Here is a 17,997-nt window from a genome sequence, read left to right as displayed (position 1 = left end):
CCCTACCGAGCAAGTAGCCTCGTGGTTTGAGGCACGTAGCTGTCAGCTTGCATTCGGGAGATAGTGGGTTCGAATCTCACTGTCGGCAACCCTGAAGGTGGTTTTCTGTGGTTTGCCCCCTTTCACATCAGGCAAATGCTGGGGCTGTACCTTAAGGCCACGGCCACTTCCTTCCCGCTCCTAATCCTTTCCTGTCCTATCGTCGCCATAAGACCTATCTGTGTCGGTGCGACGTAAAGCAAATTCTTAAAAAAGAAAAATACTATCCCTAAATAGTTTTTAAAAAGAATTGAAATTATTATAACAGTGATAATGGTAGATTAAACTAAATGAACTGAAATGTACTGTTCCAAAAGAGTTGAAGTAAGCGCAAAATAAAGTAAGGAAAATTATCGGTATAATGGGCAGCCCAATAGATGCTCATTAACAGGGCGAGTTGGCCATGCGGTTAGGGGCGCGCAGCTGTGAGCTTTCATCCGGAAGATAGCGGGTTCGAACCCCACTGTCGGCAGCCTTGAAGATCGTTTTCCATGGTTTCCAATTTTGACACCAGGCAAATGCTGGGGCTGTACCTTAATGAAGGCCACGGCCGCTTCCTTCCCATCCTAGGCCTTTCCTATCCCATTGTCGCCATAAGAACTATCTGTGTCGGTGCGACGTAAAGCAAATAACAACATAAAAGAAGGTATGGCCACAACGCTATGTCCTAACCACTAGACGATCACGGCTACCGAGAACACAAAAAAGGTCCTCATTAAAAGAACCCTTGCATAGTTCAATTAATAATAATAATGATAATAATAATAATAATAATAATAATAATAATAATAATAATAATAATAATAGACTAATGATGAGGGAAGCGGTAAGAAATAAAACACACCCAAGGGGTCAACGGATTACAGCCTTTTGGACCCACGCCAATGACAGAGCAACGGTTTTTCAAAAACCTCGCAGTAAATGCTGGAGTAGAGACAAAGGAGGACATCATTATGACAAGTTTCAGATTTAAAATTCCTAAATATTTAAACTGAAATAAACATAAGTATTTATTTCTAAATATTTCTGTGTGATTTGATAGAATCTGATGTTTCGTTCTTGAATTAAGTTGTTTCTTTTTCTGGTGTAATCTGTCGCCTTATGTTGTCTCTTTCAGGTACAGTAGTTTATAAATTTATTTACTGAAAGTTAGTTTCGGCAGACTAAGAAGCCTAACAATTATAACTTAACTAAGTTGAAAAAGAAAAGGGATGGCTTCAGATATTCCAAAAACAAAAACATTTTCTAACTCTGGGACTGGATGTTTGTATTCGTCTTAACGCACATATCTTCACCTTCAGCAGCCCACCTCCATGACTGAATGGTTTCATAATAGAGCCACGAGCTTGGTTGCAGGTGTCAGAGAATTTAATCTTAAATTGTTAATTCCCTTGGCTCGAGGACTGGATGTCTGTGCTGTCTGCGACATTCCTGCAATTAATACACACACCGCACAACACCATCTTCCACATTAATAACACGCAGTTTCATATACACTGCAGATGCCGCCCACTCTTGTTGGGGGTTCGCCTTACAAGAGCTGTATTAGACTAGCAATAGCCATACGATATTATTATTACCTACACGCAGCACACCACACTGCCCTTCCAACCACCACAAAAACATACAATGGTACCTACATACATCTACATAGAGTTGGCCTCAGGAAGGGCATGCGACCGGAAAAATGGTAAAGTCCACACAAAGTGCTAACCACAACAAATTTAGGAAAATATTAGGGAAGAAGATGAAGAAGTGGTAGAAACGAAACTTTATAGTAAAAAAAAGGCGTTACTTCCTTGTTTGATATCTTGAATACTGGTGATTTGGATGCTACCATCAGTAATTTGAATATAGAACCTTGCCTCCTCCAGATGTGTTCTTACCCCTCCTAATACAGCATAAGCTGTAAGCAACTACAAAGAGTTAAGTTTTATCTACTAGTAGTGTTTAGGGAGTTGTGTTCCAGAGCTATGATTACTTCATCAACTGTCGCGGAGAACTACAAATTTGCTAATTAGAATTCATAAAGGTTGGGTAGCGGTTTTCAGGTTAATACAAGATAAATTGTTGAGAGTCTGTTCCGGCAGTCAATACGCTTATATGTTGGTAGCATCTGTAGATGGCTAAATATGCGGCATTCACGACGCACTCAGGCTTGCATTTGTAGCTTCTAAGTGGCCTTGGTAGTTTCTGTTCAGGATAGGCATTTTCCTACAAAGTTGTCACGGTTATTGACGCTAATGCATATTATCAAAATATGGTGGGGCGAGGGGGGAGGGCAGTAGTTCTCCTGCGTTTGCTTATTTCAAGTTATAAATGTCACTGTAATATAAAAATTCTACAATTAACGCTCCGCAGGCAGACAACTACAGTATGTCACTTTTCTATTCATACACTACCCATTTCGTTATAAAGAGTTCTGTGTTCCTGTATATTTATGGAAATCATTGATTTATAGTTGTGTGTCGTGAATGTAATAACAAGACTTAAACACTCAATGCACACATTTTTTGTTAGTCCAAATAATTTATATTTACACAAATAAACACTGTATACACTCCAAAACTTCAATCTACTTTGTTATTCATACACCAGTATAGATAACGTCATCCGACAACATTGAACGGGGCATACGTACTGTAAGTAGGTGTGGTGCGAGGGGAGGTGTTGCTGGTTGTGTTCGTCTTACACCTGTGAGAGTGCTGGTTAGAAATGGGCAAGGGTAAAGAGCTTGACTATGAGCTGAAGCAGACAATTGTCAATCTAGCACTTACAAGGTACACCATAGGCGTCATGGTGAAGAAACGTCATGCCACTGTTCAATATGTCGTGAATAAGTTTAAGTACTAAGGGTCGATGAAGAATGTGCCAAGAAAACCCAAACAAAAGAAACTAAGCCTACAAGTAGAAAGACTTATTGTGAGGCAAGTGAAATCCAACCCTCTCATAAGTACTCCAAAGCTGCGGGCAGTGCTGGAAGCTGCTACTGGGAAGAAAATACGTACTCAGAAGGTCCTGCGAGTTTTACATCGACTTGGTTACCATGGCCGTGTACCAAGGAAAGAAGAACCATGATGCAAGACTGATCTTTGCGAAAGAACACGTAAACAAGGGCCAGTAGTTTTGGAAACATGTCTCTGGTTCGATGAAACTAAAATCGACCTGTCTGGTTCAGATGATGCCCGTAGGGTGTGGAGAAAGACCAATTACGGACAACGATGTGGCCAATACAATTCCCACAGTGAAACATGAAGGTGGATCGGTTATGATGTGGGGGTATATGTCGGCACATGGTGTAGAAAATATTCAATTTATTGAAGGCACGATGGACAAAGTATTGTACAATAATACTTTGAAAAACAATGTTAAACAAAATGCTGAAAAATTGGGGATGCTACCAACCTACACGTTTCAACAGGAAGACGACCCCAAACATACCACTGCTCTGAACAAGGAATGGTTAATTTGGAACATTCCAAAACAATTACAAACACCTCCTCAGTCTGCTGACTTAAAACCTATTAAACATTTATGGGTGTTTTTGAAGTCTAGGGTTCACAGTAGAAAGGTTTCATCCAAAGATGACCTAAAACGTGTGGTGGACCAAGAATGGTACAGTATCAGCCATGAAACGTGTGCGAGGCTAGTAAATTCCATGCAGAGTAGGTGTGAAGCTGTCATTAAAGCCACGGGTTACTCCACAAAATACTAGGATTGGTGCTATGGTTCATTTCATTCATTTGTTTAGTTGAAGAACTGGCATCTGTATGAATAACAATTGGACGTAGGAAAAGGTCATGTTTTGTTACATTCTCCAGTACTTTTTACTGTATGTTGTTATAAATATTATTTTTGTATGGTATTGTAAAGAAATCTACCAGAAATAAATTTCTTAAGACAATTACTGTAACATCCATTTGAATGTCCAAAATATACTTCTCTTTTCACAATATGAACTTGTATGAATAAGAAAGTGACATACTGTAAGTCAAGAACGACTGCTTGCGATGTTAGGTTGTGCTGTGTTCCTTTTTTTTTTTTTTTTTTTTGCTAGTTGCTTTACGTCGCACCGACACAGATAGGTCTTATGGCGACGATGGGACAGGAAAGGGCTAGGAGTGGTAAGGAAGCGGCCATGGCCTTAATTAAGGTACAGCCCCAGCATTTGCCTGGTGTGAAAATAGGAAACCACGGAAAACCGTTTTCAGGGCTGCCGACAGTGGGGTTCGAACCTACTATATCCCGAATACTGGATACAGGCCGCACTTAAGCGACTGCAGCTATCGAGCTCGGTGTGCTGTGTTCTATGAGGGAGGTCGTAGCGTCGTACTACTGTCGTATATGTGGGACCAGTTTTAATTATATTGCCTCTCGTATTGCTTTCTTTGAAAAATAATAATAATAATAATAATAATAATAATAATAATAATACAGTAGAACCTCATTAATCCGGACCCCACTAGTGCGGTCTTCGCTTAATTCGGGCAGCCGTTTAACAATAATACATAAATTCAGTTACAGTATAAAGCTGAGTTACGAGCGCAACGTTGTAAACTAAGCAGAGGAGGAGATCGGTGAAAATGCGATCGCTGCAGAAAGCTTGTGATAGTACAAATATCACACCCTCGCACTATATGCAGAAGTGAGAGATATTATTGTCAGTATGAGATTTATTATTATTATTATTATTATTATTATTATTATTATTATTATCGTCAGTATTTTATTTGTATATTTTGTCAGTTATATTTGTAAGCTGGGAGATCTCCACATATGTAGTATGAGTAATTTTTTTTACGGCTGGGAAAACATTGCTTTAATAACTCTGGTAATTTGTATGACTCATGCGGGCATCCCAGTGTTTGATGAGATGTACTTGTAGTTGTCGTCGGGAAGTTCTATGAGTCATGTATATATCCCAGTCTGATGAGATGAGCTTGTTGTTGTACTCGGAAAGTTGTATGACTGATGTGAAACACCCCAGTGTTTGTTTATGTCTTGGGACCAAGAAGGAGTTAATGGCGTGGTCTTGACAAGAGGATCTACCATGATTGGCTGGCAAGGACCAATCAAGACGTATCATGTGAGAGGAAGGGGAATGCTAAGGTCTTTATATACTTCGACATCACAGCGGAAGAAAAGACAACCAGACACACGGTACGGGAAAGAAGGCGTGCTGACACACGGTACGGGAAGGAAGAAGTGCCGACACACGGTACGGGGATGAAGGAGTGCGAACACACACGAGAGTGAAACTGGATATACTGTATTCGAGTGACACTGCTACACCGGACTGGAATTCAAACGTTCGTGGAAGGTAGTCATGTTACTGTATGTTCGTGGAAAGTGGCTGATCGACAAACTGTGGAGTGCTTACGCATGTGACTACTCCTACCACTACCCTTACACCTTCATCTCTTTCACACAATATACATAACATTTGTTGAGCGTCAGTTGATATAACAAAACAACAAAATTCGGTAGAGCATGCCTCTTACCTCAATTATCTCAAGGCGTGAGATGATAAACTCACACATCTGGCAATATACAGTAATATGGATCAGGACAATGGTAGATTACGGTTGCATTTCCACAATTGAGGATTGTACTTGGAAATAGAATCACTTATTATTATGAAAAGGAAACTGAATTTATGACTGTACTTTACGTCACACTGAACTAGCATTGGCAATCTTTAATTTAACAAAAATACGTATTCAGCGAGACTTATTTTTACAGTCAAAAGGAAATTTAACCTAAACAAAGAAAGCTATTGGCATGAATTTGAAGTGAAATATGATATCGCCGCCGATTACATTCTTCTTCATGTTATTAATGCATAACATATCTGATGCTGTGATTACCTGATGTCTGCACACACCGCTGTTGAACTTGAAATTCCTGGTAAAACCAATGAGCTGAAGTAGGGAGCCGTTTGCTGTTATCTTCTTATGTAACCTGGAGTTGACCTACGTTCCCTGTACGAGTGTAGTAAGCTCCAATGTAGTTACGTCCACTCAATAGATTGTAAAAAAATTGGAAAATATTTTTGAAACACCTTGTGAAGTCCATCCTCACAAGTAAATGATGTTTCATTATCAGCACAGTACCAGTCTCTACTTGGATCCAACCACCACTCGTAGACCACTTCGATGATTCTAAGACCTCTTCAAACACACCTCTTAGCTCTGACCACCACTCTTAGACCACTGACCATAACTCTTCCTCTTTTTTCTCACCACTGTTGCATCGGCTTTTATAACGTCGTGATGACCACTCATCTCCTTACTCTCTGGTCATCCCTTCCACCTCAACATACGGTAACTGGCGAATACAGACACTCGGTCGAAATCACGTGCCCACGCACTGATGTCATCAGTCATGTGTCGTATTAGCTTGCCCACGCGGACTACCGATGACTACCATGCATGTGTCAGCGGAAATTCTGCTTGCTCAGTAGTCTCTGATAAACATAGCCTCGATTGCAAAATAATATGCCAGCTCATCTGGCGAGAGTTGCAAGTTACAGTACGACTATTTGAAACCAACAAATCTCACGTATTAATATACAGAATAATTACAAACAAAATTCACTTAACCTATGATTAAATAAAATAATATGCGTGATACATAATTATTACAGTCTAAATGATGAAAAACAGAATATAAAATCTAATGAATCGGGTTAATAATAATAATAATAATAATAATAATAATAATAATAATAATAATAATAATAATAATAATAATAACAATAATAAACACTGAATGGAATCTGTAACACTGTTGTACGGTTACACGCATTGGGTATTTTTAGCACTTGTGGCGGCCTGGCATTATATGTTGGTGAAATGTATCTCAGACTTTCCATAATTTATGTTCACGATCGACAAGCGTGTGTTGCTCAAATGTATATATCTTTACAACAAGTGTGGAAGTCTGTGAACACAGTATTACGAGGTACAGTATCTGTGTGATTTTATAAGTGCTGATTATGAGAATCGGCAAGTCGTGTTGATACAGTGACAGCGAAGGGTTCTTATATACATATATGTACATTGTTCAACGAACTAACTATAAATGGTGGCTTAGTTCTCGCTTTCGTTTTCCCACTGTTTCATTGTTGTTTTTGTTGTTGTAAATATGGAGCCTTCCAGCAATCTTTTGTGTGTGTATTATAAGTGTATTTTGGTGTGTTGATGAGGTGCTCATGTACGGATTTTATTATTAAGAATATAGTTAGATATTTTAGAATCAGTGGAGTTATTGATGAACCTAGGTGCAGTTCCTACCTATTTAGTAGTTTTCAGATGGTAAGGCCTGAAGCAGATGTACCAGTACGCAGCATTATGTACACGCCGTGGGATATAAAGAATTATCATGCTCTTTCTAAATTCGAGGGATCCATTCTGGTGAACTATGGCGCCCATACTACGGACATTTCGGTTAATGATTTTTATTAATGTAATTTATTGCAAGTATTTTATGAAATTATTTCAAGTATTTTATTTATTTACATATTTTTATTTACGATATTCTATCTTTATGTTCATTAGTATTTATAAACAGTTACAAGCTCTGAAACGGATGAATATGACCGGAATGAAGCAGGTGGTATTATTAACACTAAGGCAGAACTTAGTGAAATTTAAGACCATATAAACATTGTCGTTAAATACGTCGAAGATAACTACGATGAAAACATACGTGCATATTACGAACATTTGAGGCATCTGCGTGAGTTAATTATTACCAGTGTCAAAGGAAGACAACAAAAGATCAGCAGTTTCTTCAAACCAGTCAGTGTGTCAAGTGTCCCCTGATTGCCATGTTCTAATTCTCTACTGCAATAGTTATTATATTATGTATTTTGTAGGGCCTAATAGTGTATTGCATTATACCTTGTATAATAAATAACCTTTGTAGTCCTTAAATAATACATATTGTACTGTACACGATCTTTTTACTGAACAGAGTGTATAAATATGTACCTTGGCTCGGCTCATTTCATAAGTTATTTTGTTAAATCCGGACTTTCGTTAATTCGGACAAGCTAGAGCCTCAATTAGTCCAGATTAATGAGGTTGTACTGTAATAATAATAATCATAATAATAATAATAATAATAATAATAATAAGCTGAAAATTTCCTGGCTTCCTGGGGCCGGTACATTGTATAGATTTAGCCCAGTTTTGCGGCCGGATGTCCAGACGCCAACCCGATGACGAGGGATGTATACACTATCGCGTTTTTCTGTATTGGTTAGCAGTGTGATGTGTTGTTTGTAAATAATGATATGTATTAAGACAAACACAAACACCCAGCCCCCGAGCTAGAGGAATTAACCAGTCGTGATTAAAATCCCCGGCCCGGCCGAGAGTCAAGACTATGAAAGAAGAAGAAGAAGAAGAAGAAGAAGAAGAAGAAGAATTGGTGGTGGTAGAAATGAAACTGCGGTCCAAAAAGCTGACCATTCAGCCAAGGAGTCGGACGATGACAACAACAACAACAACGGCAACACATCTTCATTATATAATTTTATACATTTCAACATTGAGTCTGCAAAGCCTCTGTGAATTAACCATATGCTTCCACAACCCTATTTGCAACTAGTTCCTTGGCGTTATTTAGTTCTACGCCACTTATCTTTAAATCAATAAAAATTGAGTCTCACCATCTTTGTCTTGGTCTTCCTCTGCTTCTCTTACCCTCTATTATCGAGTCCATTATATTCCTAGGTATCCTATCCTCCATCCGTCTCACCACCGAAGCCAGTTTATAGGCGTAACTTCATCCATCCAGTTCATCCGTAAGTTAGCCTTTATCCCCTCATACAGAGTCTCCTCTTGCTATGGTTCCAATCTGTTTGTACTAGCAGCCATTCTCACTGCGTTTACGCCTGTTATTTCCAACTTACGAATAAGATATCCTGAATCCATCTCGTCATCTCTCCCCTACATTAAAATCGGTCTGAAAATAGACTGACGTAAAGATAATTTCGCCTCACCGAGCTCGATAGCTGCAGTCGCTTAAGTGCGGCCAGTATCCAGTATTCGGGAGATAGTAGGTTCGAACTCCACTGTCGGCAGCCCTGAAGATGGTTTTCCGTGGTTTCCCATTTTCACACCAGGCAAATGCTGGGATTGTACCTTAATTAAGGCCACGGCCGCTTCCTTCCCACTCCTAGCCCTTTACTGTCCCATAGTCGCTATAAGACCTATCTGTGTCGGTGCGACGTAACGCAATTAGAAAAAAATTCGCCTCAAGAACTCGCTGATCGCAACTAGGAGCGAGCTCGCTGTATTAGCCAAGGTACATCTTGACTAGATTTCACTTACTATACTACCATCCTGGGAGAATACTCATCCTAAGTACTTTAAATGATCCACCTGTTTCAGTTTTGTATTTCCTATCTGACATTCAATCTTGTTGGGTCCATGTTTGAGATGTTAATTTTCATACCATATTCGCTACATCTGTTTTTAAACTCAAATATATTAGATTGCTGGTTTTCATTACAGTCTGCTCTTATATCAAGTCGTCGACATACTTTAGGTCTTTTATACCTCTCACTAAATTACCCATGTCATGATAATGATCATGATGATGATGTTTACGGAGATGTAATGGATCACAGAGGAAAAGAAACGTGAGGGTTGAACGGGTAGACAGAGCACAAACACAAGTACAAGAAATCCGATTGAAATTTTGATAAGTTTATATTTTCTTTCCATTCACAACATAAAGGAACTTAACACAATGAATTGAGCAGGAGACCTAAAGTCTCAGATCACAACAAGGTTAAATGAAACGCAGTACAATGTTATGCTCAGAGAAGAGCTCTGCTGCTCTTAGGGTATTACATCGAACACTAGGGTAGAGGTAAAACATACAGGTACAAAATCAGAGGAGAAAACCACTTCGTACCCTCTAGGGGTGAAACCCTGAGTAGATAACTACATAATGTTTACAACTTTGCTCATTAAGAGCCTTACAAAATTATCCATCGATAATAATAGGCCAAACTCTATAATTGTATATATGAACCTTAAAGAAAAGAAGCCATACTCCTTGTCCGATAACAAGGGTCAGACACTCTCACGTTGCCCATTAGACCTAGAATTACATACTACCACAATGCGTAACAAGCCCTTTTCAAAAACAGTACACTCGTTGAAATGGCGTATGGATTTTAGTACCGGGAGTACCCGAGGACATGTTCGGCTCGCCAGGTGCAGGTCTTTTGATTTGACTCCAGCAGGCGACCTGCACGTTGTGATGAGGATGAAATGATGATGAAGATGACACATACACCCAGCCCCCGTGCCAGAGAAATTAACCAATAATGGTTAAAATTCCCGACCCTGTCGGGAATCGAACCAGGGACCCCTGTGACCAAAGGCCAGCACGCTAACCATTTGGCCATGGAGCTGGACAGTACACTCGTTATTCGTACAAGAAAACATTAGATACGGTGGATCGAATGATCCAGGTAAGCCGGAGCAGAATACCCATACAAAGTCATCCCAAAATGGGAAAGAAACTAAATGAAAGGTGGCTAAGACAAGCACTCCAGAAAATTACGTATTATCCCTAACTGCGCTAAATGCAACACGAAGCAGTGGCTAATCCATTCTACTAGGTGACTAATTTGATTTTAAAGCTACAAAAGGATACACAAAAACGTTACCCATACATACATACATACATACATACATACATACATACATACATACATACATACATACATACATACATACATACATACATACATATATACATACATACTTACTGAACCCTTTGGTCCATATTGAGGGATACCTACCTTCCTTACCTACCAGCAAAGTTCATGAGATCTGTCTCTTGGGTCGTATCGGGTTCTTCGTCACTTGCTGAGGTAAAGGTAGGGTTCATTAATTCTAATCTATCTACTGGAATGAAAGGTCTGTTTAAAAGATTCCTATTTATTCAGGAAAATTCTGAAGCAATCTGATATGTCAACGGTATCATAGAAGTCAATTGTGTCCACTGGACACCACAATCATTTTTACATAAAGGTCAGAACACTGGTGTGAGACTTTAACGTAACTGCCTGACGGGCATTCATACTAGAAACCATTGTCTCAATTATTAATCATTTAAGAAAGGAAAGTCTGGAAATCCTTAAATTCGGCTTCCATGTTAGACCACATGTACCATCATAGTGATTCGTTATGGTCCAGCCCTCGTAACACGAACTCTGGACTCTGGGTATAATTAAGGCAGTCCAATTGGTGTGTGCCACACAGTGGTTCTACGGCATGGACCATTAATTGAATCGATGTGACCTGCGTCTATGTCATAGACCGACATCTAAACTTCTAAGTTACTTTAAAGTCATTGTGGATGATGACCGCAAGGAAAATGATGCTGCAGTGCCATATGGCCCTAATGTAAGTCACTGAGGTTGATGACCCCCTGACCATCCAAGTTTCTAGGCTGAATGCTAAACACTATTAAGTTACATCGGTTGATGACCAAAGTTTCCACTTTATTATCCCCAGCACATTCACTGCTCAATCAATCAAAGTTCAATAATTACAACAATAGCAATGCTCACAAACTGTGTGGCAGTAAAATCCATTTCCTTCGGATATGTCCCCTTAATCGTTACTTTACATTTAAATATTCCCCAGAAAACAAACTAAAATTTCCAGAATGCATCTCCAAGTTATTCGCTTGATTAAAGTTATTTCAAAATGCGGTTTCACTGAATTTAATAATTAAATAAATTTAAATGATTTAACGAAATGTTAAAGAACAGTAAATTTTACCTCTGCGGACTCTGGTTTCTTCACAAATTCCTACGAAGCTGTGATGTGAATTCAATCTGGTGATATTTATCTGGCTGGAAAAGAATTCTTACATAATTCATGTCCAGTTATATATCTTGTCTCATGATCTCACACTTTAAAATCTAATCTAGTCCTAACCGTTATTAACACTTGGATATCCTAATAATCTACGTACAAACCAAACAATTCGCCATATAATTACGATGTCATATCTCGTCATACCATTTATGAATTTTGCACACCCCTCACAGACAAACCAATCATCACAACCATCGCTCTATATTTTGGACAACCCTGAATTTGGTTACTCTGTTCCTTATACTCGAAGTTCGTGATTTCAAATGTTCATTACGTCCCCAATTAAACAAATTTTACAGTATTCCACAATACTCAGATTATTACCGGCTATGAATTTCAACTAAATCCAGCATTTTAACGTTCTCCCCGGCCGAGAATACAATCTCAATTCCACGCCTGTCCCGTTATCATATGGTGTAACCCTCTCAGCTGAGGCCTCTCGTCCCCAAGTTCGCTTGGCAGTAACATGAAACACCTGGTTTGTTCCAGTTGACTGGTTTCTCAAAATGCTCACCTTTAAACTCTGCCGACATAATTAAACAAATACGATATTCTAACCAACAAAATGCACAGATTATGCTTCAAGATGCCCACACTAATTATACGCGTCGCAAATTAATACCGCTATAGATTTCTATGTATTTCTTTCCATTCCCAACATTATAAAATATACCTCGGGCTATCGTGTCCCGGCTTCAGTGACAGGTCCAACCTGATTCACAAATCTCATATCAACAAAACTAACCTCTGTTTCCCAGCTCCACAATTATCATCGACAAAGAACTGGAATAAAATCCTTACTAGAAATCTCGACGTCTAATATCGCACAATGCATTAATCATGAATAACTTCGCATAAATGATATCGTATTTAATAACTTGATTTTTACGAAAAAATGACTGAAACATTCTACTAGATCTTTTTATTGTCAGTCAGACACAGTTTAAAATGGGCCTAGAAAAACGTTTCTCTCCGTGACCAAATTCATCACCCTAGATTCTCACCCGACAGTGCGCTTCCACTCGATTGAAAATGAGTAACCATGGATTCCTACATTATTAACGTCAAATTGCAGACAGGAGAAATTTTACGTCGAATGAACATCTTAATTTGACATCACAAAATATAGGCAGTACACTCACACGGATGACGATCTACATTGGATGTGATATCACTTCGAAACCTTATTCTATAACTTTTTACTACATTATACGGCACTCGCAAGACTTCAAAAATTTATCGAAGTGGAAAATAAAACAAATGACTCTTTTAGTCGTATTCTCACATTTACAAAACTTAGTAGGGGTGACCCCTGCGTCGGATATCCCCATTCAAATACACTTTTAGAGATCATGAAACAAGATATAATAGGTAGTAAGATGGAAAGTCACATTACCTTATGTAGTCACACCATTGTTCGTTATAGGGCTCACCTGCGACCCTGGCATTTTATTTAGCCATTTTTACATTCATGGCTTTACAGATCATTATTATATTGCTTCAGGTTTCCGGGAATAAAGCATAAAAAAAGAAAATACCCTTCACTTGTTTGCTGAGCGCACACGATGGATTATAATTAGTTCCGCACACGAATTACTTAATCACATTAGAATTTATTCAGTACTTTGACCGTCCTATCTGGTACAATTATTTCACTCAAGAAAACTATCTCCTCATGGAGTCAAGACCTAGCCACAATGGCTAAAATCTGCAGTTGAACTCAGTCTACTTTTGTTGTTTGATTTCGCAGAGCAGCTCAACAGTTTTTCGTCCGCTTTGTATCACAAATGCCGGAGAAGGAGATTTCGTCATGGCGTCCCTTCATATTTATAGCAGTTACCCCCTCTCTTCGGATATCTCCCTTTGCCGCCAAGAAAATTTCTATAAATTTTCTGACTTAACTAAACTGTGATTTCAAGAGTTTTGAAAGTGACTACATGCTTGCTACATTTCTGACGGTAGTGTTCATGGACATTTAAAATTTATACGGGTTCGATTTGTGAGATGATTGACCCCCTTTGATAGGCACTATATATTTTGACTTGGCTTGGGTCACGCCATGTACACGCGCTTTGAAATAGTTTATAAAAATGACTTGAGATTCTTCCGCCGTCGACACGTGTGGCTGACGTCACGTACCCCAGAGCGTGGGACCGAAGGTAATCACCCCCTCGTCACGTGTCAAATCTATGCTATCAAGAATCCAACTTTTAATTTAATTGTTAATTTATGCATAATGTTCTTTGGGCACAAAGGTCATGGTTCAATACATACATACATACATACATACATACATACATACATACATACATACATACATACTAAACCCTTTGGTCCACTCTGAAGGATACCTACTTTCCTTACCTATCAGCAAAATTTCATGAGATCTGTCTCTTGGGTCGTTTTGGGTTCTTCTTCACTTGCTGAGGTAAAGGTAGGGTTCAGTAATTCTAATCTATCTATTCAAACGAAAGGTCTATTCATAAAATATTTGTATTTTATTTTGGAAACATTTACTGAAGAAAGTAATAATTTGAAATTAATGGATAATTCGGACTCTATCTTGTTCATTTAACACCACAATCATTTTACACAGAGGGGCCGAACGCTGGTTTGAGCCTTTGACTTAACTGCCTGATGGGCATCCTTACTAGAAACCATTGTCTGAATTATTAAATAAAGAAAGGAAAGTCTGGAAATCCTTACATTCGGATCCATGTGAGACTATATGTACCATCATAATGATTCTTGATGGTCCAGCCCTCGTAACACGAACTCTGGATTCTGGGTATAATTAAGGCAATCCAATCGGTGTGTGCCACACAGTGATTATACGGCATGGACCCTTAATTGAATTGATGTGACCTGCGACTATGTCATGGACCGACCTCTAAACTTCTAAGTTACTTTAAAGTCATTGTGGATGATGACCGCAAGGAAAATGAAGCTACAGTGGCATATGGCCCTAATCTAATTCACTAAGGTTGATGACCCCATGACCATCCAAGTTCCTAAGCTGAAGGCTAAACACAATTAAATTACATCGGTTGATGACCAAAGTTTCCACTTTACTAACCCCAGCACATTTTCGGCTCAATCAAAGTCAAATAATGCAACAACAACAACAACGATCACAATACTTTGTGGCAGTAAAATCCATTATCTTCGGATATGTCCCCTTAATCGTTACGTTAACATTTAAATATTCCCAGAAAAATAAACAAAGGTTTCCAGAATGCATCTCCGAGTTATTCGCTTGCTTTAAAGCTATTTCACCACTACGGTTCCACTGAATCTAATAATTAAATAAATTAAAAATGACTTAATGAAAACTTAGTGAACAACAGATTCTGTCTCCACGGACGAATGGTTTCTTTCACAAGTCCCTACTCAAATCCTGACGCAGTTATATTCAGTTCATGTTTAATGTTTATCTATTGTTGTTGTGCAGCTTGAAATAATACATCATTTATTTCCAGTATTATATCTTATTTTGTGACATCACACTTTAATCTAATCTAATCCTAACCAGTATTAATACTTGTATAACCCAAATAATCAAGTACAAACCATAAGTAATTCGCCGTATAATGTAAGCCGATTACGATGTCATATCTTGACATAACATATCATAAAGTTTGTGCACCCTCACAAACGAAACAATCAACACTACCACCACTCTATATTTTGGACAACCCTGAAATTGGCTAGCCTCGCTCATTATATATGGTTTCAGATATACATTACGATCTCAGTTAAACAAATTCACAGTATCTAATAACCTACACGTTATTCTCGGATGGAAATTTCAACCAGTTCCCTCAGTTAATGATCTCCGTTGTAAAGAATGCAGTCTCGTTTTTAACAAGTAGCAAGCGCACAACCCCGTTATCTTTGAGCGGCGAACTTCGATCCGCTGGCGGCATTGAGCACAAATGACCCTCACCCTGTCTGTCAGTTTTAATATAAAACACATGTCTATCGCCACGCTTGACTGGCTTCTACGAATGAACCCCTTTGATTTCGCAAAATAGAACAAAATACGATATTCTGACCAAACAGATATGCACATAGATTTACTTTTAAATGTCCTACAATAATTGTACACGTCGCAAATTAATATCGGCGCGGATTCTCGCACTCTACTTTCCATCCGAAACATTATAAAATCTTCCTCGGGCTCACACCAAAGTCCCGGGTTCACTACAGACTTCCAATCACCTGCTTCACAAATCCTATCTCAACTTATACGGCAAATCTAACTCTTGTCTCAACTCGACGACTCTCACTGACAAAAGAACTGGAAGAAAAATCCTTACTAGAATCCATGACGCCTAATAACGCACCATACTTTAATAATGAACAACTTCGCATAAAATGATCTGGTATTGTAAAACTGGATTTTCACAAAAATGACTGACAAATTTTACTGTTATTATTGTCACTCAGACACGGTTAAACGGACATAGAATACGTTACACTTCGTGACAAAATTCACCGATCTGCATTACTCAACACTACATACAGCGCTTCCATCCGATTGAAAATGGGTAGCCACGGATACCTTTTGCACCAATTCCAACAGAAAATTTTACGTCGAATAAACATCTTAATTTGACATCACAAAATATAGGCAATACATTCACGGAAATGACGATCTACTTCGGACGAGATATCGCTTCGAAACCCTCATTAGTAACTTTTTACAACTTTACACGGCGTTCGCAATACTTTAAAAATTTATCCAAGCAGAAATTAAACAAATGACCTTTCGTCATATTTCTGACATTCGCAAATACATATATGTTTGACATCATAAAACAAGATATAGTAGGCGGTAAGATGGCATGTCACCTACCTTAGGTTACGTCCGTTTCCATTTTTGGGCTCACCTGCAACCCTCTGACATTATTTAGCCATTTTTACATTTCTGGCTGTACATAGCATTTTTCTGCCTGTTTCCTGGAAATAAAGCATAAAAATAAGAAATGCCCTTCACTTGTCGTTTTTTTGATCGCACTCGTCTGATTGTATTTATTACCCGCACACGAATTACTGTCTTTACCACACAAAAATTTATAAATACTTCTTCGGTACCTTGACCGTCCTTTTTATACAATTTACTTCTGCTCAGAAAACTATCTTCACATGGAGTCAAGACCCCAGCCACATCGGCTAAAATCTGTTGGTTAGACTTACTCTACTTCTTGTCGATCGATTTACAGAACAGTTCAACCCTCTGTCTTCCGCCTCAACGATCGAAATGCAGGGGTTTGAACATGGCGTCCCTTCTTATTTATAGACAGTACCCACTCCCTGCAGGCATTTTCCCTTTGCCGCCAAGAAAATTTGCGTAACTTTTTCGACTGAAATTAACTGAATTTAAAAGAGTTTTTGATGTAACCACACGCTTGCTACATTGCTAGCGGTAGTGTTCCTGAACCTTTAAAATTTGTTCTTATTAAATTAACTGGTTAAGTGGCCTCATTTGATAGGCACTATTTTTTGTCGACTTAGCGTGGGTAAACTATACACGCGCGTCCTTCTGAAATAATCCACAGAGATGGCTTAGCAGTCTAAAATCCGTCTTACTAAAGACCAAGTGTCTTATAGATAAATACAGGACCCTCATTATATTGCGTTCACCACTAATTCTTTCATTTAAATATATTTATTCAGCATAAACTTTCTTCTGTATCCTTCCACTGTCGACATGTGTGGATGACGTCACGTATCATCGCGTGGGAATGAAGGTAGCCACCTCCTTGCCACGTGTCACTTCCGTGATATCAAGAAATGTTCAAGCTCCTCATCACAATTGACATGGGGCCTCATGTAGTAACTTTCATACTTAAAATTCTTAGGGCACAAAGGTCATGGGTTCAATACATACATATATACATACATATATACATACATACCTCACCATTATAGACCGTAATGCCTTTCAGCGTTCAGTCTGCAACCCTCTGTGAATTTACTAAACGTCGCCACAATCCTCTATTTGTAACTAGTGCTGTGGCAACATTTAGTTCCATCTGCA

At 38.7% G+C, this 17,997-nt stretch overlaps 1 protein-coding gene across 5 annotated transcripts in view; it reads left to right on the top strand.

The window, feature by feature from the left end:
• Positions 1-17,997, top strand: part of LOC136863192 (diacylglycerol lipase-beta) — a 575,063-nt gene that overhangs the window by 317,861 nt on the left and 239,205 nt on the right. The gene's annotated exons all lie outside the window — the stretch shown is intronic.

Source organism: Anabrus simplex, chromosome 2 (genome assembly GCF_040414725.1).
Source record: "Anabrus simplex isolate iqAnaSimp1 chromosome 2, ASM4041472v1, whole genome shotgun sequence".
In the NCBI taxonomy this organism is placed as follows: domain Eukaryota; kingdom Metazoa; phylum Arthropoda; class Insecta; order Orthoptera; family Tettigoniidae; genus Anabrus; species Anabrus simplex.
The sequence above is the reverse complement of the archived record's forward strand: the minus strand, read 5'-3'. Positions and strand labels throughout refer to the sequence as shown.